This window comes from Eptesicus fuscus, chromosome 12 (genome assembly GCF_027574615.1).
Source record: "Eptesicus fuscus isolate TK198812 chromosome 12, DD_ASM_mEF_20220401, whole genome shotgun sequence".
NCBI lineage: Eukaryota > Metazoa > Chordata > Mammalia > Chiroptera > Vespertilionidae > Eptesicus > Eptesicus fuscus.
In genome coordinates, this window is record NC_072484.1 from 57,121,804 (window position 1) to 57,145,532 (window position 23,729).

The 23,729-nt window shown below is 39.0% G+C and overlaps 1 protein-coding gene and 1 pseudogene across 1 annotated transcript in view; both read right to left on the reverse strand.

Moving 5' to 3' along the window:
- Window positions 1-23,729, reverse strand: part of LPIN2 (lipin 2) — a 92,436-nt gene that overhangs the window by 58,363 nt on the left and 10,344 nt on the right. The gene's annotated exons all lie outside the window — the stretch shown is intronic.
- On the reverse strand, window positions 5,947-7,148 carry LOC103303016 (protein C1orf43 homolog; annotated as a pseudogene).

A 23,729-nucleotide genomic window follows, 5' to 3' on the forward strand; every position in this document is an offset into this window, starting at 1 on the left:
CAGCCATGGAGTGAGTATTCTATGTCTAACTAACCTTTTTTTTCCTTCTTCTTTCTGTAAGTGAAGAAAATTGGCAAGGATTACACTGCAGGTCAATATTTCTCAGAGTTAGTCCTTGAACCATCTGCAGTAGAATCAAGTTTGGTGGTTAAGAATATAGATTCCTGGGCCTTAATCCAGACATAAAAAAAATGGAAGTAGAATCTTGAGATCTGTTATCTATTGATTCTGATGAACATCCAGATCTGAGAACTACCTCCAGTTTCTACTGCATAAAATTTATCCCCCTGATTCTGATTAAGCTTGTTGAGAAAACCAAGTTGCTATGGCTGAAGTATATATCCCAGTCTCTAAGGCATATCTATTACCTGGACATCTGATTCCAACTTAACAGACCTTGAATTTTATATGTTTTACTGAACAAACAGCTGACCCGATCACTTTATAAGATTAATTCTAGGACTGGCAGTGATTCTGTCAAAAACTCATTTTAAAAAATTCTGGTCTGGGAAGATTGCTTTTCTAGGAGTTCCTTCCCTAATTATAACTCAGTACTATTCAACACCAACCGTTTGAATACAGAGGACATTTTCTGACTCAATAATCCTGTTTTGGTATCTGAACAGCTATATGATGCAATGGCTGGCTCAGAGTATATTATTAATAGGGCTCCCTGGCCGAAGCCCGTTTGGCTCAGTGAATAGAGCGTCAGTCTGTGGACTGAGGGGTCCCAGGTTCGATTCCAGTCGGGGGCATGTACATTGGTTGTGGGCACATCCCCGAGGGGGGGTGTGCAGGAGGCAGCTGGTCGATGTTTCTCTCTCTCTCATCGATGTTTCTGGCTCTCTGTCCCTCTCCCTTCCTCTCTGTGGAAAATCAATAAAATATATTTTTTTAAAAAATAGGACTCCCTGTATCACAATGATTTCTTCTCTGAGATCCCCAAACACAGAAGTAAACCCCAGTAACCATGTCTATAATATGGGACTGGGGCCTTGGCATCAGCTGGCTGATGGAGTGAGGAGACCTCTGACCCAAATTGGACCAAATTAATACTCTTGAAGTGTGTATGAAGAGTCAACGTAATCAGAAACCGGCGAGGCTAAGCCACCTGAGCCATCCAGAAGGCTCACCAGCTCAAGACACCGAGATGCCAAGCAGCCCTAGTTCTTGCCCTCTTATCATCTCTCTGAATGCTAAACAGTCATAACGTAAGTTTGTTTGCTTGGCTTGTTCAGAGTCCATTTCTGATGTCTGCCAACAAAGGACTTAAATACAAACATGCTGATACTGATTCTAACTTGAAAAACACCCTGGAAAAATTAGCAAGAAAATAACCCAAATGTAACCCAGTGAAAGCCTCCTTGTACTAACCTCAGGCTTTTGTTTTTTGTTGTTTAATAAGGTAACATGAGGCTGGCCTTAAGCTTATCTGTCAAGGCTAATAAGGTGATAAATTCAGATTTCAAGCCTGTCAAAACATACTTTCTTTAAGAAGTTTGATAGCACAGATTTCTGCTCACTGGGCTCACTTCTCTATGATTTCACCACACTCACTATCTACAAAGTAGACAATTAGTTTTGACACAGTAAGGTTCCAAAAAGGGAAGACACTATGTCATTACAGAAATACTAGAGGCCTGGTGCACGAAATTCGTGAACGGGTGGGGGAGGTCCCTCAGCCCCGCCTGCACCCTCTCACAATCCGGAACCCCTCGGGGGATGTCCGACTGCCTATTTAGGCCCAATCCCACAGGGCAGTCAGACATCCCTCTCACAATCTGGGACCGCTGGCTCCTAACTGCTTGCCTGCCTGCCTGCATGATCGCCTCTAACCACTCTGCCTGCCTGATTGCCCCTAACCACTCTGCCTGCCTGCCTCATCGCCCCTAACCACTTGCCTGCCTGCCTGATCACTCCTAACCCCTCTGCCTGCCTGCCTGATCATCCCTAACCCCTCTGCCTGCCTGATTGCCCCTAACTGCCTGCCTGATTGCCCCTAACTGTCTGCCTGCCTGATCGCCCCTAACCACCTCTGCCTCTGCCCCCACCACCGCGGCTTCATCCGGAATGACATCCAGAAGGTCAGTTAGCTGTCTGATCTAATTAACATATTATACTTTTATTATTATTATTATTATTATTATTATTACTATAGATACATTCTTTCCCAAGTGGTGGCCCCAAGTTTTACTCAACTATTTACTTCGGATTTTCAGCAGTACAACTAAAGAAAGACAATGTAGGTGTCACCTATTGCATCTTCAAACACCACCAATTCCCCACCCTCCACCCTAGTCACTGGCTCAATAATTTTCAAAATCCAACACTAGTTTTCTTCTCAATCCATCAACTACTGTTTATCTAATATTTTATATGAGGAGCAAGATGTTTTAGGCTTCCTGGATGAGGAAATGGGAATAAATATACTATGTCCACAGGAGATTGTGAACACACACACACAGCATAATGGAAAAGAAGATAAAAAAGAGATGGGAAAGCGTGGGCTCAATGAAGAAAGCAGAAGGCAGTAGCAAAGGGCTTGTGGCTGTGAGCACTGATGCATCCTACCCTCTCCTTAACACATCATATAAGCACTCACCACACTGCAGTAATTTGTTTATCACATCTCCAAACTAACTTCTCACAAAAAAATAAGTGTTGTATGCTTCACCATTTCCACAAAGCCTGCCTGGAACAATGACTAGCAATAGCAGGTTCTTAACAGGTAATGAGTATTTTTCAATCAATGAATGTATGAATTAACAAGTGGATGAATGCAAGATCTAGTGAACAGAATCAGCAAGAAGAAGAGGAATATGTACAATGTTTTGGTATTGTAACCTGAATAAGAAATTCAATAGATAAAGATACATCTGTATACACACACATACATACAGCGCCACACATTTAAAAAATGCCAAGAACAGTGGAGGCCAACCCAATGTTCCAAAAGCGAAGCTCAGATATTCAGAAACCAATGCTTTACCTCCGGATGCTGGTGAAAACCTCAGAGAAAAACCTTGCATAAATCTAGTCTATGTGAGTATCAATTATAATGACACCCACCTTAAATGGGTAAATCTAAAAATATCCCTGTGAGAACAAATGACATCCGTGCAGACTGCTCTGAAGAACATTGAACAGCCAGTCTCACAGAGACCTGTGGCGGAAGAGAGACTGTTGGTCTGTCAGGGGAAGTTGGTGTGGGGAAGTCAGCTGAGGTACCAGCAAGGCTAAATGGACAATGGTCATAACGTGACCAAGATTAGTACAGAAAACAGAGAGTGAAAGAAAATAAATTTACCACTTTCAACTAGTCAATCTACTTACATGAAAATGCCCAACATCACAATTCTATAGGGCACAACCTTCAAGGTAAATGGCAGTTAGCAATAGTTTCATTTTCCTAATGCTCAGCAAGTACCAGAATACTCATTTTCTTCAGCAACAGAACTGGTACAGAGCAAGGAAAACAAAATGTTCAATTTCACACACATCTTTAGATTTCAATACACAATAAACTGTTCCTTGAATAAATCCTAAAGTAGAAAGCAGCACACTGGGGGCCCCAACTACTTTCCTCAACTCCCACAGTGTTCCTGTGACCAAACTTGTTTTGAACTATCACAGCTCTACAAAATTTAATGGTTCTCATTCCTTCATTTTTCTTCACTGCTTCTCCATTATTACAGATTGCAGAATAATGCATTGTAATGAAGCTTTCTGATATCTTTTCCTATCCTGACTACAATACCCCCAGTTCTAATCTACTTGTACACGAGGTGACAGATCATAAATGTTACAGGGAACATTTAACCTGACTAGAGACTGGAAAGAAATACAGAAGTAAAATTAAAAATGCAATTAATTGCCTAACCGGTTTTGCTCAGTGGTAAGAGCATCAGGAGCTCCAGTGGCGCAATCAGTTAGCGCGCGGTACTTATAAGAGCATCAGCCCTCGGACTGAAGTGTCAGTCTCAGGTTTGATTCCTGTCAAGGGCAGGTACCTTGGTTGCAGGCCCTGATCTGGGCACATGCGGAGGCAACCAATTGATGTGTCTCTCTCACACTGATGTTTTTCTGTCTCTTTCCCTCTCTTCCACACTCTCTAAAATCAATGGGAAAAAATATCCTCGGGTGAGGATTAACACAAAAATTGCAATTAATCATGAAAGATATTAAGCAATTACTCAGCCAACCTTTGTGTGATGGTTATACCTATCAGCATATAAAACTTCCAGCTGAATGTTCATGCCAACTTCATGAAATGCAATAAAATTTCAAATAACTTACACCTGTATCTTGAACTATTTCAAAATAGACTTTAAAAAAAAAATTAAGGTGCACTTTACCTAGAGTGAAATTGACACATAAAGATACAGAACTAGATCACCACTCCAAAACACCCCTAATGCCCTTTGTGGCCAATATTTCCCACCCCGCCCCCCATTCCCTGCCAACTACCAATCTGTTTTCTGTCCCTTAGTCTTGCCTTCTCTAGAATGTTATATAAGTAGAACCATACAGTATGTAGCTTCCTGAATATGGCTTCTTCCACTTAGCTTAATATAGTTGAGATTAATCAATACTGTTGTAGCACCCTGTGAAACTTGCAACCAGGGAGGCCATAGGAGGGTCAACCTCAATCCTGTCTTCAGGAACCCATGTTCCAGCCTCTTTTTCTCCATCTAAATAAAACTTACTTTTGCTCTAAAAAAATAAAAATAATAATCAGCATTATTGCAGGTATCAGTAGTTTGTTTCTTGTGTTAAGTAGTAGACCATTGTACGGATGTACCAAAGTCTGTTTGTCCATCTGCCAGTTGAAAGGTAGCTGGGTTATTTATAGTATGGGGCAATTACAAATAAAGTACTAAAAACATTTGTGTACAGGCTTTTGTGTGAATAAAATTTCATTTCACTTTGTTAAATACTTAGGAGTGGAATTGCATAGAAGTATTTTTGCAAGATTGATTTTGCAGCTATTGTTCTTAAGCTATCTTTAGTGCTCTAGGAGGAGTTTTCTATTAAAATAAATCCCTCCTTAAATTATTTTATAAAGTGGTGATAATTTAACTGTTTCAGAATTTTGAATTTTCATATATGGGAGTTACATTCACTTATACAGGTCAAAATTCAACTTTTTTTTATTGTTTCATTGTTTGTTTTATCCTATATAATAAAAGGGTAATATACAAATTGACCCTAATGGCGGAATGACCAGGAACAACCGGTTGCTATGATGCACACTGACCACCAGGGAGCAGACCCTCGACGCAGGAGCTGACCCCTGGTGATCAGTGCACTTCCATGGAGGAGCACCGCTCAGCCAGAAGCCGGCTCATGGCTGGCCAGCCCTGTGGCAGTGGCAGGAGCCTCTCCCGCCTCCACAGCAGCTCTAAAGATGTCCAACTGACAGCTTAGTCCCACTCCGAGAGGGCCTAAGCTGTTGGTTGGACATCCCCTGAGGGCTCCAAGGCTGCCAGAGGGATGTCTGACTGCCAGCTTAGGCCCGATTCCCTGGGGAGCAGGCCTAAGCTGGCAGGTAGACATCCCCCTAGGGGTCCAAGACTGTGAGAGGCGTAGGCCAGGCTGAGGGACCCTCCCCCTCAAGTGCACAAATTTCCGTGCACTGGGCCTCTAGTTTATTTATAAAGTCAGACCAGTGCACTGGTCTGACCATTCTTCCCCTGTTATCCCAACTCTCTCACCCTTGGGATTATAGTCTGGAAAAGGGCAGATGAACTATGATCAAAACCAAGTGAGGATTTTTAAGGAAGCTCTGACAGAAACATTAAGAAAAACATCTTAATTCAACTCCAGAAAAAAGGTGCTACCAAGGGAAAATAAAGTCTTAACTGATGTTTTGAAACTGGCCATAAGGAAGGTTTGGAGAATGATTGGATAGGCATGAGCTCTAAGAGCTCTGGAGGACTGGGAGCTTCAGCTGATCCAGTGTGGGTCTGCTGATCCAGATGGCCTGAGGGGCACCTGGCAAGCACAATGCAGTCTCTCTGGCTCCATCAACAGCAAGTCCTTCAGTGCCATTAGAGTACTCTCTAGTGTGTTATTGTCCTTAAAGCTCTTCAATTCAAGGAAGTGCTTGGCACGTTTACTCTTCTGGCTGGAAGGGAGGTAGGTCACCGTGATGATTGCTTGAGAAACTTGAGGAGACTGGGTTAGGTCTTTGGCTGCTGACTGATGTCTCTGGGAGCTCCCACTTCATGCTTTGACCACTGTGGCCAGCACACTCAGGGCCTCCTAATAGCGCAGGTACTCTCTCTGCCCAAAGACCCCAGTCCCAAAGGGGGCTGTCTCATAGCCATCCAGGAGGGTATCAATGAGGGCCTTATGCACACCCTTGAAAGGAGTACTAGTGCTTCAAAGTTCTAGCAGGTAGGAGCGAAAATTCTTGCCCATTAAGGTACAGGGATGCCGGACCTTCAGCATGAAATGGGATTTCAGAGGCACAGATGGCATCTAGAGCTTTCATCCTATATAAATAGTTGTAGCTACTATGATGCTGTAAAAAAGAAGGAACTCGTACCATTTGCAACAGCATGGATGATCCTGGAGAGCATTATGCTAAGCGAAATAAGCCAGTCAGAGAAAGATAAATACCACATGATCTCACTCATTTGTGGAATATAATGAACAACATAAACTGATGAACAAAAATAGAGCCAAAGGGGGGAAAATATTTTAGAATAGAATACTGTTATTTGCAAATTTTTAATACTTCCTACGACTTTTGTGATATCATACTATGTTAGTACAGTTTTGGTAATACTGCTATACTTAAAATCTTTTTTTTCTTAAAATATGTTTATTGCATGCAATATTATATTTAAGATAATTTTCTTGAATAATTGGTGTTTATTGCATGTAACATCATTATATGAAGGATTGTTTTTTTGAAATATTAATGTTTACTGCATGTAAAATAAATAGTTGTAGCAATTCTCATTTCCCTGGATGTCCAGCTGAAGCAGTCGTGCATCATCATCCACAAGGAGCTGAGAGATTCATACTTGATATCCGGAACCCTGGATAGTCAAATATCAATCTCCTCTTTTAAGTCTAGGCTCTCATAGGCCATCACTAGCACGATATTCACCCCGACAGCAGTTACTGCCGGACGCCATGGCCTTCCCACCCCACGCAGAACTGCTCGGGTTTACCCTGCTGCCCTGCCTCGCCAGCCCGGGCTGCTCCTCCGAGGCAAAGGCGCCTGGGTTCTCTGAAGCCACCCAGCCATTTCTTTACGGGGAACAATCAAGGCTGACCCAGCCAGAAAACACCAAAAATTCAAACTCTTCATTTACTCACACCATAATATTTTAAACTATGCATATCCTTGATAAATCATATACAACCTAAACTATAATTCGATGTTTTACTCAGTATTCCACCTAGTGTCAGCCATGGGGAAGTGATGGGGAGGGGGGAAGAGAAAAGGACAGTAAAATTTATCCCTTCCAAATGCCATTTTACATACCTCATCTCATTTAATCCTCATGATTAGGTAAGGAATAAGTTATATGCATTGTACTAGCAAGAAAATAGGTTCAGAGAAGATAAGCAGTTATAGTGACAGGCACAGACAAAAGCTCATGTATGTCTCATATGCCAGGCTCTTTTTACTGTATCTTGGGACCACAAGTTCCTAAAAACATTAATGCTAAGTTTATGTAGTTTTCAGGGCTGTGTGTAAGTAGGAATTTCTTAAGTGCATTTAGAAGGCAATGATTGATGATTCTTCCACATGCTATCATACATGAAAATGGTAAGCTTTTTATGAGCTTTAAAGATATGATTATATTATAGTCATAATCATAAGGAACATGTTCTCATTCTAAGTTTTCTAGGATAAAAGAATTCTAAGTTTTCTTTTGGTGGTGGTCATTGATAATCATAGCAACTCTGAAATGAAACAGGAAATCTGATTGTTTGCCTCAATTTCACATATGAAAAGCACACAATCTTAACAGGTTTCCATGGAAACCATACATAGTATTTTCAGTGATGACTATGACTTTATACACCGATAGAATATAATTTTCTTTGAAACATTCTGACTTTATTTGATGTTCTTTCTACCTACACACTAACCTAGAAGTCAGGAATTGACATCATGACTCTTTTACATTTGAAATTATAGCAGTGAGAATGGGAACAAATGAACACATTCCTGTAGTTTGGAGGTCTAGGGCACTGGTCAGCAAACTGCAGCTCGAGAGCCACATGCGGCTCTTTGGCCCCTTGAGTTTTTAGCAAAGGCCAGCTTAGGAGTACCCTAATTAAGTTAATAACAATGTACCTATCTATATAGTTTAAGTTTAAAAAATTTGGCTCTCAAAAGAAATTTCAATCGTTGTACTGTTGATATTTGGCTCTGTTGACTAATGAGTTTGCCGATCACTGCCCTAAAAGAATGTCAGTACCACAGAAGAATTAACACAGTTGATTCCCTGGGTTGAAAGTCCTTCAACCTGCATCATATTACCTAGTTAAGTTCAGGTAGGAACAAGCCAGATGAATTACCTCAGTAGGATTTGATGGTCACTGCACTTGCTTTAACTTAGCAGGTGCTAACTTCACAAGCACCTGTAGGCCTAAAGTTCACCATCCAAGCATCCTCAAAAGTCCAAGACTGAAGGGTTTTTTATGAAGAAGTCTGATAAACAAAGTACCTGCTTTAGAAAGAAAGCTACACTTTAGGAAAAGAATGCATACTGCCTTATCAAAAACAAGATAATTCAAGGATTAAAATAAATCTGGTTTTAGTGAAATTCTGTGACTTTTGTCATTTGTTTAAGTGGGTTGTGTGCATATTATTACACAGGGGGGTCAAAAGTAGGTTAACAGTTGTTTGTATGAAAAATAATACAATTAATAACTATCAATACAGTACTAAACTGTGTTTTGTATACTCAAAACTGTAAACCTATTTTTGACCCACCCTGTACATATGGTTTCTCTGTGCACTCAAATCACTAAACATTCCCTCAGGTGTTTTCAATTTCTCTTCACAAATTTTTGTAAGAATGCTGGCCACAAAACTGGACCAGTTTCCATTCCACTACAAGAAACAGGACATTTTTTCCTAGAAGGCTGAGTTCAGGGGTGGAGAACCTTTTTTCTGCCAAGGGCCATTTGAATATTTATATCATTCATGGGTCATACAAAATTATCAACTTAAAAATTATGTTGCTATGAAAAAAGCTCCTAGATTATTGAATTTCAAGTCCCGCCTGTGGTTACCTTGGCAGGACCACACTAAATGATATGCCCTCACCAGACATTCCCAACCCCTGCCTTCCAATCAGTGGAATTCTCTATTTAAAAAAAAAAATCATTTTTTAAAAATTTATTTTATTGTTTAAGGTATTTTAATAGTAGTACATATGTCTTTTCTCTCCCCCCCCCCATTGACCTCCCCCCGGCCTCTCCTTACCGCCCCCCGCCCCAGCACTTGCCCTCACCCCCCACCCCCAGTGTCTCACGTCCATTGGTTATGCTTATTATATGCACGCATACAAGTCCTTCGGTTGATCTCTTAGCCCCGCAACCCTCCCCTGCCTTCCTGTGTAGTTTGACAGTTTGTTCGATGCTTCTTGGCCTCTGTATATATTTTTGTTCAACAGTTTATAATGTTCTTTATATTCCACAAATGAGTTATTTTCTCTACTTTCAATTAGATAAGTACCGTATAATACATGCAAAAATTATCTACTACTCTAGGGTTGGAGTCTATAACTTTTTCTTCAGTAGAACTAGGTTGTCTTGAATATTTAATACCTAAGGTATGATTGTAAAACAAATATATAAAAAAATAAGTGTCTTTCCAGGAGAGGTATAAAGATCCAAGCAAGGTCAAGTCTCACTTCCGCATCATTAGGAGGGGTTCTCATATCTAACAAGAATGAAACTAGACCACCAACTTACACCATACACAAAAATAAACTCAAAATGGATAAAGAACTTAAACATAAGATGGGAAACCATAAAAATACTAGAGGAATCAACAGGCAGCAAAATCTCAGACATATGCAGAAGCAATTTCTTCACCGATACAACTCCTAGTGCAATGGAAACTAAAGAGAAAATAAACAAACGGGACTACATAAAAATAAAAAGCTTTTGCACAACAAAAGAAACTATCAACAAAACAACAAGAAAGCCCACTTCATGGGAGAACATATTTGCAAATGTTATCACAGATAAGGGTTTAATCTCCAACATTTACGGGGAACTCATACAACTTAACAAAAGGAAGCTAAACAACCCAATCAAAAAATGGGCAATGAACATAAATAGATACTTTTCAAAAAAGGACATACAGAAGGCCAAGAGACATATGAAAACTTGCTCAAAGTCACTAATCATCCGAGAGATGCACATCAAAACGACAATGAGATACCATCTCACACGTGTCAGAATGGCTATCATCAACAAATCAACAAACAACAAGTGCTAGCGAGGATGCTGAGAAAAAGGAACCCTCATGCACTGCTGGTGGGAATGCAGACTGGTGCTGCCACTGTGGAGAACAGTATGGAGTTTCCTCAAAAAACTAAAAATGGATCTCCCATTTGACTCAGTGATCCCACTTCTAGGAATATATCTCAAGAAACTAGAAACACCAATCAGAAAGGATCTATGCACCCCTATGTTCATAGTGGCACAATTTACCATAGCTAAGATTTGGAAACAGCCTAAGTGCCCATCAGCACTTGATGAGTGGATAAAAAAGCTGTGGTACAGCTACACAATGGAATATTACGCTGTGGTAAAAAAGAAGGAATTCTTACCATTTGCAACAGCATGGATGGAACTGGAGAGCATTATGCTAATCGAAATAATCCAGTCAGAGAATGATAAATATCACGAGATCTCACTCATTTATGGAATATAATGAACAACATAAACTGATGAAAAACAGAACCAGAGACAAGAGAGCATCGATCAGACTGTCAAACCTCAGAGGGAAGGTAGGGGAGGGTGGGGGTAAAGGGGAGAGATCAACCAAAGGACTTGTATGCATGCATATAAGCATAACCAATGGACACAGACAACAGGGGGTTGAGGGCATGGGTGTGGGGAGCAATGGGGTGATAAAGACACATATGTAATACCTTAATCAATAAAGAAATATATATTAAAAAGGTGATAAAAAAAAAAAAAAGAATGACCAGATGCCCCCTAGAGTCTCTTTCAGCTCTGAACCACAGAAAGACTCAACTCTGGAAGCATTTCTTAGGATTACAAGTTTGGCTAAGAATTCCGGTAGTACATTCTGCCCTAATTTTAAAAAATGCAATCAAGGTAATTTAAAATAAGTGGGGTTAAGGCCAGCAAAGTATTTTGAAACTTCAAGATATTTGAATATGAAACTATTTTCGCCTTTTCCTTAGCAAATAAAGGAATTATCTTCACTTGTTTAGAAATTGTGGAAACATGATTTTTAAAAAATTCCCAATTTCTAATGAAACACAGAAAGCTTTTTGTGTGTGTTTTTTTTTAAGTTACTAGATATACAAAGTTACATTCCAAATACATACAATCACCTTCTTTAAGATGAAGACTTTCACCCTCCAACAGCAGGTATGTGCAGATAGCATATGACTAGCAGGGAGCATCCAGGTCACTGAGTGCCTGGACCCTGAAAGCCAGGATTCGCCCTCTCCCCCTTGCCACACACCCACACCCATACATACACACCCAGGTTATAAAGTCTAACTCTTATGTAATCAGTATAAGCTTATTAAGCATATATCAAATCCGATATTGAACACTAGCCATTCAGAAAATCCAAGTTTCTCTTGGGGCAGGTAGGGAACCCACAGAATCAATGTTCTAACATTACGATAAAAGGGAGCTGATAATAAAATGCAACCTAATCAAACACCCCCGCCCCCCCCCCCCAACACAACACACACACACACACACACCCTTTAGAAAGCAGGAAGCATAAGAACTTTTTCCTATGATGGATGGTTTGGGTTAGTGCTACTCACTAAATAAATTTTTAAAATACTTCATATCAGCTGGGTTCACTGGTCTCCTTTCTGACCTTTACAACAAAAGTGCATGAATCTACATATACTATATATCAGTACTATTAAAATGGAAATTTCTAAGTAAATTGCCTCTCAGTAGCACCTGGCTTCCATTCATACTCAAATGATGTCCATATTCAAATAATGTCCAGTTCCATCAATTCCTGGGAACCCTGAAAAAGTACTTTTATCAACAGATCATAAAGCAAAAGCAAAGTTTTAAAAAGGTGATAAAAAATTTTAAAACTAAAAATCAACCTAAAAAGTCACAGATTTTAGAAACTAATTTCTGTCCTGTTTTTTTATATCTATCTTCATAAAAACATTTTTTTAGTTTTCTAAAAAATACCTTTACCTCATTGCATTTACTTCAGATTATTTTTAAAGGGAAAGGTTCCATAGGTAGAGTTAAATAATATTACCCTTAATTCTCCTGATTTTTTTTTCTTAATGCAGACTTCTGGAACTTAACACTAAGTTTATGTGACTTGTTTTATATTTTGTAAGAGAAAACTCTAGATAAAAAAAAAACCTCAGACACTCATATAAAAAATATATATATATGTAAAACACCCAAATAAAAATATTTTTAAAAAAATTCAGACAATATGAATTTTCCCTTCTATTTCAAGCTTACAAAATCCTTTTGTTTGCAATCATAGGAGAAAAAAGACTGCAGTGACACTTCTCTATCATATATCAGAATAAAATGCCAGTTTCACAATATTGGTTTAGTTTTCAAAACTTTTGGCTAAAACAATAAAAACTGTAAGACCTTTAAATGTGTTTTTATTCAACTACTGCACTTAGATACAAAGAGAATGTGAAACCAGATACATTTAGTTTGCAACCAGCTATGATTTTTTTTTTTAAATTTCAGTTTAAATCATGACTTTCCTTTTCTTTTTCTAGGCACAAAGTTATTGTTAACTAATAAATGGAAAAAGGTAGAAAGATGGTGTAGTGTGAATGAGACAGACCTGGATGGCAAAGATTTCTGTTAAACCTATCATTTAAAAATTAATAAAATCCCTTACGACACTACATTTTCCAAAGAAAAGGCATTAGCCATTTTTTTGATGGGTGTTCTCCCCTCTTGTAGTATTATCCAGACTGAGCAAGCAAACAAAGTGACCAGGACATAGGTGGATGTAACTCACCAGGATACCAGCTGGGGCCTTTCCATAGTAAACATCTTCAGTTTTACTTAATGAATCTTCAGGAACCTTCTCCTCATCTTCACTATCATCTTCTAAGTAAAACATCTTAAAATTAAACTAGCTTATCAAGCATGTCTTTTTTCAAAGATGAAGGCACAATTCTAAATTACTAAAACAGAAAGCTGCTCTGCTGACAAACTGTTTGCAGACACAGTAATATGGTTAAAACTGAAAGGAAAAGGTTCTTTATATATAAAAAAAAAAAAAAAGCAATACATACACAACTTTACCAATAAGATTTGCTCAAAACGACTCAACCCCTTCTCTCTGAAGGAGATAAGAAAGGGCATGGAACAGGCTGTGCCATGTGTTTACACTGATAGGTACCAAGTCCTACCCAATCACATGACGGTCACTGCAGCTTCCATCACACAGGACAGCGATTGAGTTAATGATTCTCTAAATCAATCACATCCTCATTTTTAGAAATAAAAACAACAATAATATGGAGAAGTAAAACTTACATAATGTAATCATGCAAGGGAAAATCATTTATGTATATTTGTAAGTATCAATGAGCTTCTCAAAGACAGCTGGGTTATATATGCTTTATAGAACTCAATTACCCACAATTTTTTACTTTGTCATACTGGCATGACCCAACATATTTTCAAAATTTTGGAAGAAAAATAGCCTGCTCAGGACTGCAAATAATGAACAAATAATAAAGTGTTAACATTTAAGTATATTAATGTTACTATAAGTATATTATTACATAATAATATAATAATGAACCATTTATTTAACTTCAAGAGTATGACAATGCAACATTGTAAAATTCAAACATTCTTGGAATTTCCAGCTCTCAGTAAGTAAACATATAAGGAACTTCAAGTGAATTGTTTAAACAAACTTAAAATACAGACGGACAAAATGTATTAATTTTTAAATTAAAATATACTATTTTATTCATCAGTATCTAGGACTGTTCTGTTCATTACAAATAGCCACTAGCCATATGTGGTTATATTTGCAATGTGGCTAGTACCAATTAAGATGTACTGTCAGTATAAAATAGACTTAGAATAAAAACAGAATGTGAAATAATCTCTTACAACTTTTTACATACTATGTATGTTACATGTTAAAATGACAATTTTGGATATATTGAGTTAAATAAGATACATATTTAAAGTTAATTTTACCTGCTTTTTTCTTTTTACTTTTTAACATTACTAGAAAATTTAAAATTACATATGTGGCTCCCATAACATTCCATTCATGAAACTAAATGAAAATATTTAGTTATAATTCATCAACAATATACTAGTTGGTCCTCTCACATTTAATGATGTCCATATTGTTAAAACTTTATTCCTACCTTTAAACATTACAAAAAGATAAAATTTCCAAATGGTTGACCAAATAAACAGGGGTTGATAATGTTTACTGCAGCAATATATCACTAATATACACCTAATAAAAATGTTAAATGGCAGAGTTAAAAACAAATTTCACCAAAATCAGAAATGGGAAAAGTTTCCTTACGTTCAATATGTTATAATGCTTGCTGCCCAGCCTACCAAATATTAATTTGAGCCTAGAGTACATGAAGTGCCCACAGGCACTTGTAATCTAATTCAATACGCATCATGTACACAAATTCCTCCTTTCACAAGAAGTGATTTTTTGGAAAGTCTAAATATTATGCATTGTATAAAAATCTAAACCTCTTCCTCCATGTACTACTGCAGCTCCGAATCCCTGACACCAGACAGTAGTAAGAAAAAAGTGATACTGGGGTACTGCCAGTGGGAAAAAAATGGAAGGAGAAATAAGAGGTGGGAGACAGAGGAGATTAAGGAGAAACTACATAAGAAGGTGATGAACTGGGGTGGAGAGGGAAGGAAACACAGAAAAAATAAAACTTGGAAGAGATGAGAAAACATGCAGGGGGAAAATGTAAGTAGGAGGGTAGATGGAAGGATGAAAATACAGGGAAAGAAAAAAAATGGAGAAAAACCGCATCCATTTTATTTTATATTTAATTTTAATTAATTTTATTTTATTTTATTATGGAGTTTAGAGAGAGAGGAAGGGAGAGGTAAAGAGAGAAACATTAATTGACTGCCTCCTGCACATGACCTCTCTTGGTACATGGCAGGACACTCAACCAACTGAGCCACACTGGCCAGGGCAAAACCTCATCCATTTTAAATGTGAGGAAACTGAGTCCCAGAAAGAGGTCAGGCAATTAGCTCCACGTCACCCACTTAGTTGACACCAGGTTTCTGGTTCAGCACCTTTTTTTCCACAATGCCAGGTTAAGACAAGAGAAAGTGCTAGCAGGAAAGGGGATAGAGACTGGCAAGAAAGAGGAAGAAAGGCCTAACAAGAGAAGTAAGATCCAGGAGGGCAGAGATTGGAGGGTATGACCTCTGTTCTGGCAACCTCAAATGCCTTTTACACGACAAGCAGGCCCCAGGCCAGTCACTTCAGTTTCCTGCTAGTATTGAAATTATTTCAGTGTTTGGATTGATGACTCACAGAATGTTCTGACTGCAAGGGAGCATGCAACATGGAGCAACTGATGGTGAGCTCATCTTCCAAACATCTGTTTAATCAAGAGGCACACACCTCCACAGCTTCCTCTCATATGGTGACCTGTGGATCACGTAACCCCCAAGCTGGTACCCAATATTTTGGTTCCAGCCTATCACTTGCGTGGTGGCTTTGCAGACTTGGTAAGTAAGAGTTAAAAATCAAACCAATAATTCTTAATCACACATGTGACTTTTTCAAAGAAAAACGCTACTGTATATGGTCAAACTTTTTCTCTATAGGCTCAGATAAGAATAATGGTTGAATATCAAGAAAAATTACTTTTTACTTTTGCATAGCATATTCATGATCTTCTTTTTTTAAAGGTGCGTAGAAGTTGGGATACTTTTTTCCCAAGACTTAAATCTTTCCAAAGTCCATCTTAGGGAAACAAAACTAAACTGCTAGTCAAGCAAGTCGGAATCTTGTTTAGATTTCACAGCTGATAGTAACATTAGTAGAATATATAACTTGTGTTTTTTTCCACTACCAATCCCATTAGTAAACAAAACTAGGTTTAAGAAGAATTAAGAATTTATTTAAAACTTCCTAACTTGAAATTTGCTTATTTTGAAGTTGGGCTACACTGGTTCAATAGAAATATCATTATGCCACAAAGTATATTCTGATTTTAACACAAAACATAAAAATAAGATACTCCCCCCAGTGGTCATACAATGGAATAACAATATATTTCTACTGAATTACCAATAAAGAGGTGAGAAAACTAAAGTTGTGAGTAGTATAAAAATTATGCCCGGCTTCAGTGGCTCAGCTGTTGAGCATCAACTTATGAACCTGATCATGGTTAATTCCCAGTCAGGTTGCGGCCTCATTTCCAGTAGGGGGCATGCAGGAGGCAGCCAATCTATGATTCTCATTATTGATGTTTCTATCTCTCTCCCTCTCTCTTCCTCTCTGAAATCAGTAAAAATATTTATTTTAAAAATTATGATGAAAATAGCCCCAGTTACAAAGAGTTCATAATCTCCACCATAATTATTCTATAGTGAAGGAATTAACTCAAATGCCTTTCTGCATTTTCAAGACCATTCATGTATGACAGATACTCACACACAAGAGGACCAAAACAGAGTTCCTTGAGGCAGATGGCTCTTATCATCTACACCAATGCATATGAAGTTTTTCTTTCCCTATCAGGAACTACTTATAATTCACTGTCTACCTATGAAAACAATCCAAAAGTTACTGATATGCTTCCTTCAAAACCAAGAGAAAATTCCTCTTGATACCACTCTGAGGTTTCTCAAACATTTGCAGTTTAACTGTTTATTAGAAAATGGCTATCTAGTTTACTCAAGTTCCAGTGTTTCATTACATTTATCAAACTTTAAAAAGAATAGCTAGTGACTATTTTAAGTTGTGAATGAATGATAAAATGCAAACAGGTCTTTCTAGGAACAAAGGAGGGGAAAAAGATTCTCCTGAGTCAGAAGGCCCAGCTTAAAGTGATACTCCTAAAGATCATCTTGAAGACTTATATTTTACCTTTAAAATTCAACATATTTTACATTCTACTTTGTTGCATCCATTTCTTTATATATTAAAACAAAACAAAAAAAAACTGGCCAAAGTTCAAAGGTTAATGTATAATATTTACTATATGACCTAGAATATCCTCAGTGTACATATTACAATCTAAGAAGTTTGAGACTAAACATCCTGAGATCTAACCCTTCTGACACTAATGTTCTAGGTCAAACTTCCACCAAATATTTTGAAACCAGAGAGAAAATACTGAGAGTTGTCCAACTGTAGCAGTTAAGCCAATCTGTTTGATCATTAAGAGAGTGAAGCTAAGCAGCCCAATCAAGGATCAGAAGAATCATGGCTTGACTTGTCACAAATTCTGGACATTTCCAATAAATAAAGCCAAAACAAGTGAGAAACCCTCTGCACTGCTTAGTACTCCCATGACGGCTGCCTCACTGTGTGTGTGTGTGTGTGTGTGTGTGTGTGTGTGTGTGTGTGTGAACGTCCATGTCTTGTTAATGAAATCTGTTTGACACTCAGGGGTGATAATCTACTATATAAGCAATTTTATGTACTAGGGCTTTGCCACCCCATTTTGTTCACACTCCAGAAATTCTGTTGCCTGGCCAGTGTTGCTCAGTGGTTGAGTGCTGACCTCTGGTCAGGGCACATGCATGGGTTGTGGGCTCGATCTTCAGTAGGGGGCATGCAGGAGGCAGCCGATCAATGATTCTCTCTGATCATGGATGTTTCTCTCTCTCTCTCCCACTCCCTTCCTCTCTGAAATAAATTATATATAAATTTATTTATATAATATGACTTGCATTGAAATTCTGTTAAAATGCAAGTCATATTATAAAATTTGAAAATAGTAAATAGAAACAAATATTTTGCTACAAATTCACAACTGAGTGTATCACAACACTGAGTAAGTAAAGGTACTTCAGGAAGCAGAGTGTTAGGTTTCTCCATTCCAGGTCAGAAGTGGGTACAAAAGGATATAAAGGGTGAGGCAAAAGTAGGTTTACAGTTGCTTGTTTGGAAAATAATACAATAATTATAAATAATAATACAAGAATAAACTGTTTCATGTATTCACAACTGTAAACATGTTTTTGCCCCTCCCCCCCCCATATTTCAAGACTCTGAAAGCAATTTTAAAAGAATGCTTCTGAGAATGACTGCATCATTGAAATGCACATATTGTCACTAACCTGGGCAATGTATATTTGATTGGATAAGTTCTTGTCATATTCCTTTATAGTTATATTTTTTTAATGATTAAGGACTAGAAAGTTCAAAATTTTTAAATTTCAGGGCTAGTTAAAACAAAATAAAGTCTTTCCTCATACCTCAACCTTCGTAATGTAAATAATTTTAGCAGGTTCATTAAAGTGACTCCATTTTATATATTTCCTGCCTTCAGTTTTTCCTCGGTATCATGGCTGTAGCACAAGTGACACCATTGGCCCTGTAGTGTTCTCTTTAACACAATGTATAAATCTTTTTTTTTTAATTTCTTTATTGATTAAGGTGTCACATATTTGTCCTCATCCCCCCATTCCCATCCCACACCCCTCCCCACGGATGCCCCCACCCCCCTGTTGTCCTTAACCATTGGTTAGGCTCGTATGCATGCACACAAGTCCTTTTGGTTGATCTCTCCCCCCTACCCCCACCTTCCCCTACCCTCCCTCTGAGGCCCGACAGTCCGATCGATGCCTCCTTGTTTCTCGGTCTGTTCTTGTTCATCCGTCTATGTTGTTCATCATTTCCCCTAGATGAGTGAGATCATGTGTTACTAGAAATATACTTATAAGAACCGAATGTGAGACGAGCAATAATAGTTATGCTGACAGGCAAATGAATCAGTCTGTAGTGAGTTTCTTTCTGGGCCAAAAGTTCTTTTGAGACCCAATTTCAATGTCCACCAGTTCCTTATGTGTACATGTCAGCACTGACTTTTCAGCTCTGGATGGTGGACAAATGGTGGTAACGGAGGTCCGACTCCCTCTGGTTTGGTCTTGCCCGGACCCAGGGGCATGTGGCCTCACCCGGACCCAGGGGCGCGTGGGGCCTCACCCGGACCCGGGACCCAGCCTCACCCGGATCCAGGGGCGCACGGCCTCACCCGGACCCAGGATCCAGCTTCACCCGGACCCAGGGGCGCGTGGCCTCACATCCCATGATAACATGTATGTATGTATGTGTCTATGTACCTATCGAATAATATATCTCAGAACAACAGAAGCACATGCCATTCCCCTCTCCTCACCATCACACAGAAAGAATCATTTGATTTTACAGAGACCTTGCCACAGACACCAAGTCCTCTAAGTCTGCTAAGAACTCCAAAGCTAATTGTAAACTTTTGCATAAGAGGTGCCAGATTCAAAACTTCATGAATATGTACATTTATTTTTGGAAGCTTGTATTTTTCTAAATCTAACTGAAATTCAAAGAAATATTAATAAAATTAAAGTTATAGCAATCACCTTTGGGACATCATCAGAATATCAAGCCATTGTGCCAGGAAGAAATCAAGAGTGCCATGATTTTACATAAAAAAATTTAACCAACCAACATACTATATCAATCATCTTATAATGTCTCCTGTAGGTGCAGAGGAGGATCTTCCCTGATTACTAATTTAAAAAAAAGAAAAGAAATAAGTAAAAAACAAGTATCAATCCACCAGCTTACTGAGCTAATGTCATAAAAGTGACCAGGAGAATTACTCATTTCCCATAAAATTCAGTTTTTTCAAACACCTCCTATGTATCCTGCATTTAACTCTCAGGAATGCAGTCTCCTAGTTTCCCAGAGGGAAGTCTTTTAGATCAGGAAGCACAAATTCACCACTTCTCTACTGCTCTTTGGAACTGCCTTAGCCCATCTGTCTCAGTTAAATAGAACATGATGACCATGAGGCCAAGAAGCAGCAATGTAAACTTCTGTACACCTATGCAGAGATACTGCTTACAAACATAGGCATCCTGTGCAGGTGTGTCTTTTGAGGGTCCTGGGGAGATGGAGATGTGTAAGAGTTTTCCACCAATGCCAATTAAAATACAGCTCAAATTTCATGCCCTGCTTTATTTTGTTCAGTGCCTACTGGGACCCCAGTAGAACTTTTCAGAAATATTAGAATAGGGAGCACCCTTTCCTGGGAGAACATTTGGGAGGATGAAGGGAGAGGCTGTGGAAATGGAGGCCAACTGCACCACTGCTATCAGCATCACCCATCATTCCAGTTTGAGCTGTGTCCTTGTTGTATGTAGCTATGCAAAATAAATGCCAAGTAAGGCTGTGCCTGTGTATTATCACAAGCTGATGTGTTCATTGAATTACTTCAACGAGAGAGAAGGACTTCCAAGAGCAATTACAGGTCAGTGAAACAACATTTGGAATACCGGAAAAGAAAGCTTGTTTCACTCACTGACCTGTTTAAAAGCAGAGTCTAGTTTGATGTGCCAGGCACTATTCTATTCTAAACTGGGATCGAGCATTGAACTTGCCTGATTAGTTACCTGCTCTCCTAAGCACTTACATTCTAACAGAGAGAGAAAACAAATGAAAAATAAAATTCTAGACTGGGATAACTATTATGAAGGAAATTAAAGAGTGATGCTCTCAGAAAGTAAGGAAGGGCAGGAGGCTATTCTAAAGAAAGGGCTTAGGGAGCCAAAATCAAGAAAATGTATGACAGAATTTTAAAAAAACCAACAAACTCCAGGAAGGCTCACATCTGAAGAAGAAATAGGGTATAAATAACATGGGAGATAGAGCATCAGAACCTGGAAGATCATGTTCACACATACTTAAGATTTACTTTCACACAAGACACTGCTGCTGTTCTTTCCTTAGTTGTTTTTACAACCTTCAAATTACTTCAGAAACAAAGCAAGAGTAGAAAATGAGATGACTCAGATAACTAAGTTAAACATTCGGGAAATGAGTAGAAATTTCACAGTAACACAAAAATCTCCAGCTGTAATCTAAAAAGTACTTCCGAGACTTGTTTCTGATCTTCAGTGAAGATAGATGTGACTAAACCATCTTTGAAAATACTGCTATAACTAGACCTTCTGTTAAACACAGATGTCACACACTTTTCTTGAAACTCACTGTTATGAACTAAACTGTTCCCGAAAGTGATAAGTTGAAGTTCTAACCCTCAATACCTCATAGTGTGACCTTATTTAGAAATAGGATCTTTACAGAGGTAATCAAGTTAAAATTAGGCCATTAGGGTGGGCCCTAAATCAATGAAGGACTGGCTGGCTTCCTTATAAAAGGAGAAGTTGGGACAAAGACAGACACATATACACAGGGAGAAAGCCATGTGTACATGAAGGTAGAGATAGGGTACTGCACCTACAAGCCAAGACATACTGAAGATTGCCAGCAAACCGTCAGAAGCTAGGAAAGAGGCACGAACAGACTGTCCCTCACAGCCTCAGAAGGAATCAACCCTTCTAGCACCTTGATCTCAGACTTCCAGCCACCAGAACTGTGATAATTTCTGTTGTTTAAGCCACTCAGTCTGTGGGACTTTGTTAAGGCAGCTCTAGCAAATGAATACACTCACTAACCTAACAGCAAAGAAATATAAAAGGGGTAAACCCACAAGTACAAAGAGAATGGTTAGAGAAAATTATAGAAAATGAAAGAGGTCAGGTTTTTGAAAGACAAAAAATGATGGAGAAAAATAAAAGACAAGGAAGTGCTCAAACAAAGCCCACGTTAATGGAGGTATGAAAAAAAAAAAAAAGAAAGAAAGAAAAGAAACAAATATATAAAAATGAGAACAATAACATTTCCTGGAGTCGAAGACACAATTTTCCAAATTGAAAGTTCCCATCAAGTGTCCAGGACAAAGGATGGAGAGGGACTGCACTTTTGTGGGCTCCACCAAAGGCAGTAGGGACAGAAAGATGCCAACAGACAATGTTAAAGGCTCCGAAATTTCTTTAAGGGCACAGGATTAAGAAACCTTCAGTGGGCAGAGCTACACAAAGCAGATACACATCATGCTCTCAATCAGAGATGCATAGTATCCCAGTGCTTGGCCACTTCTCAAACAGTTCATGAGAACACACAGCCGCAGATGATTCTGCTTGTGAGGTAAAGCTTCACCAGACCTGAGAAGCACCCACTACATTCTCTTGTGTTTTTATGCCCTTCTGTCTAACTAGGGCAATGACATACCTGCCTTTTAACCAGGAGCAAGTATACAAAACAAGCCCAGGACTGGAGGTTCCCCATGAAGCCAGGTTGAGAAGGGCACTACACAGGTGTTCCAATCACTCCCTGATCATGAACGGTCCAGGGACCAATACTGAAAATCACAAATGAAGACAATTCATCAAGAGATGAGAAAGTAAGGAGAGACTTTTTAAAAAGATATAGTAAAGGTGCTAAAACAAGTAAAAATCTTGAGAAAATAGGAAATGACAGAAAAAGAGAAGTAGAGGGAGAGAAAAACAAATGTAAAAGCTGGGACTTCAAATTATTTTCATTCTAGCATTTTATAGCCAGTCTCCCAATCAAGTAAGCTAGACTAAATTTCCAGACCTGTAAGGTGTCTCATAGACATGACCTCCTCTAATCCCTTTCTCAAAAAGCTACAGAAGGATGTGCCCACTAAAATGAGGAAGCATGCTGAAAGGAATATCTAGTAAACAGGACAAACACTGGAGAAATTACTGGGATTCAGGTGAGGTATTGACTGCACTGGGAAGTTTTGTAGTTCTGTCAGAAATTAAATGCCTAAATTTGTGATTGGTATTGAGAAGCATAAGCCAAAAAAACAATTATGTCCAGAGAAAACAAAAATTTGAACAGGAAAAGAAATAAAATCATCACACATGCTTCTTTTGAACAATATTTAGTCATGAAAATAAGAACACTGAATACTGAGAAAATAAAAAGTTATGATACAGCCTAACCAGTTTGGCTCAGTGCATAGAGCGTTGGCCTGCGGACTGAAGGGTCCCAGGTTCGATTCCAGTCAAGGGCATGTATGTCAGTTGCGGGCGATCAGGCCGGCAGGGGAAGGCAGTTGCGGGTGATCAGGCCGGCAGGGGAGGGCAGTTGGGGGAGATGGGCCGGCAGGGGAGGGCAGATGGGGGCGACTGGGCCAGCAGGGGAGCAGTTAGGCATCAATCAGGCCGGCATGGGAGCGGTTAGGGGGTGATCAGGCTGGCAGGCAGAAGCGGTTGGGGTAATCAGGCAGGCAGGCAGGCAGGCAGGCGAACGGTTAGGAGCCAGTTGTCCCAGATTGTGAGAGGGATGTGTGACTGCTGGTTTAGTGGGACTGGGCCTAAAATGACAGTCGGATATCGCCCAAGGGGTCCCAGATTGGAAAGGGTTCAGGCCAGGCTGAGGGACACCCCCCAGCCCATGC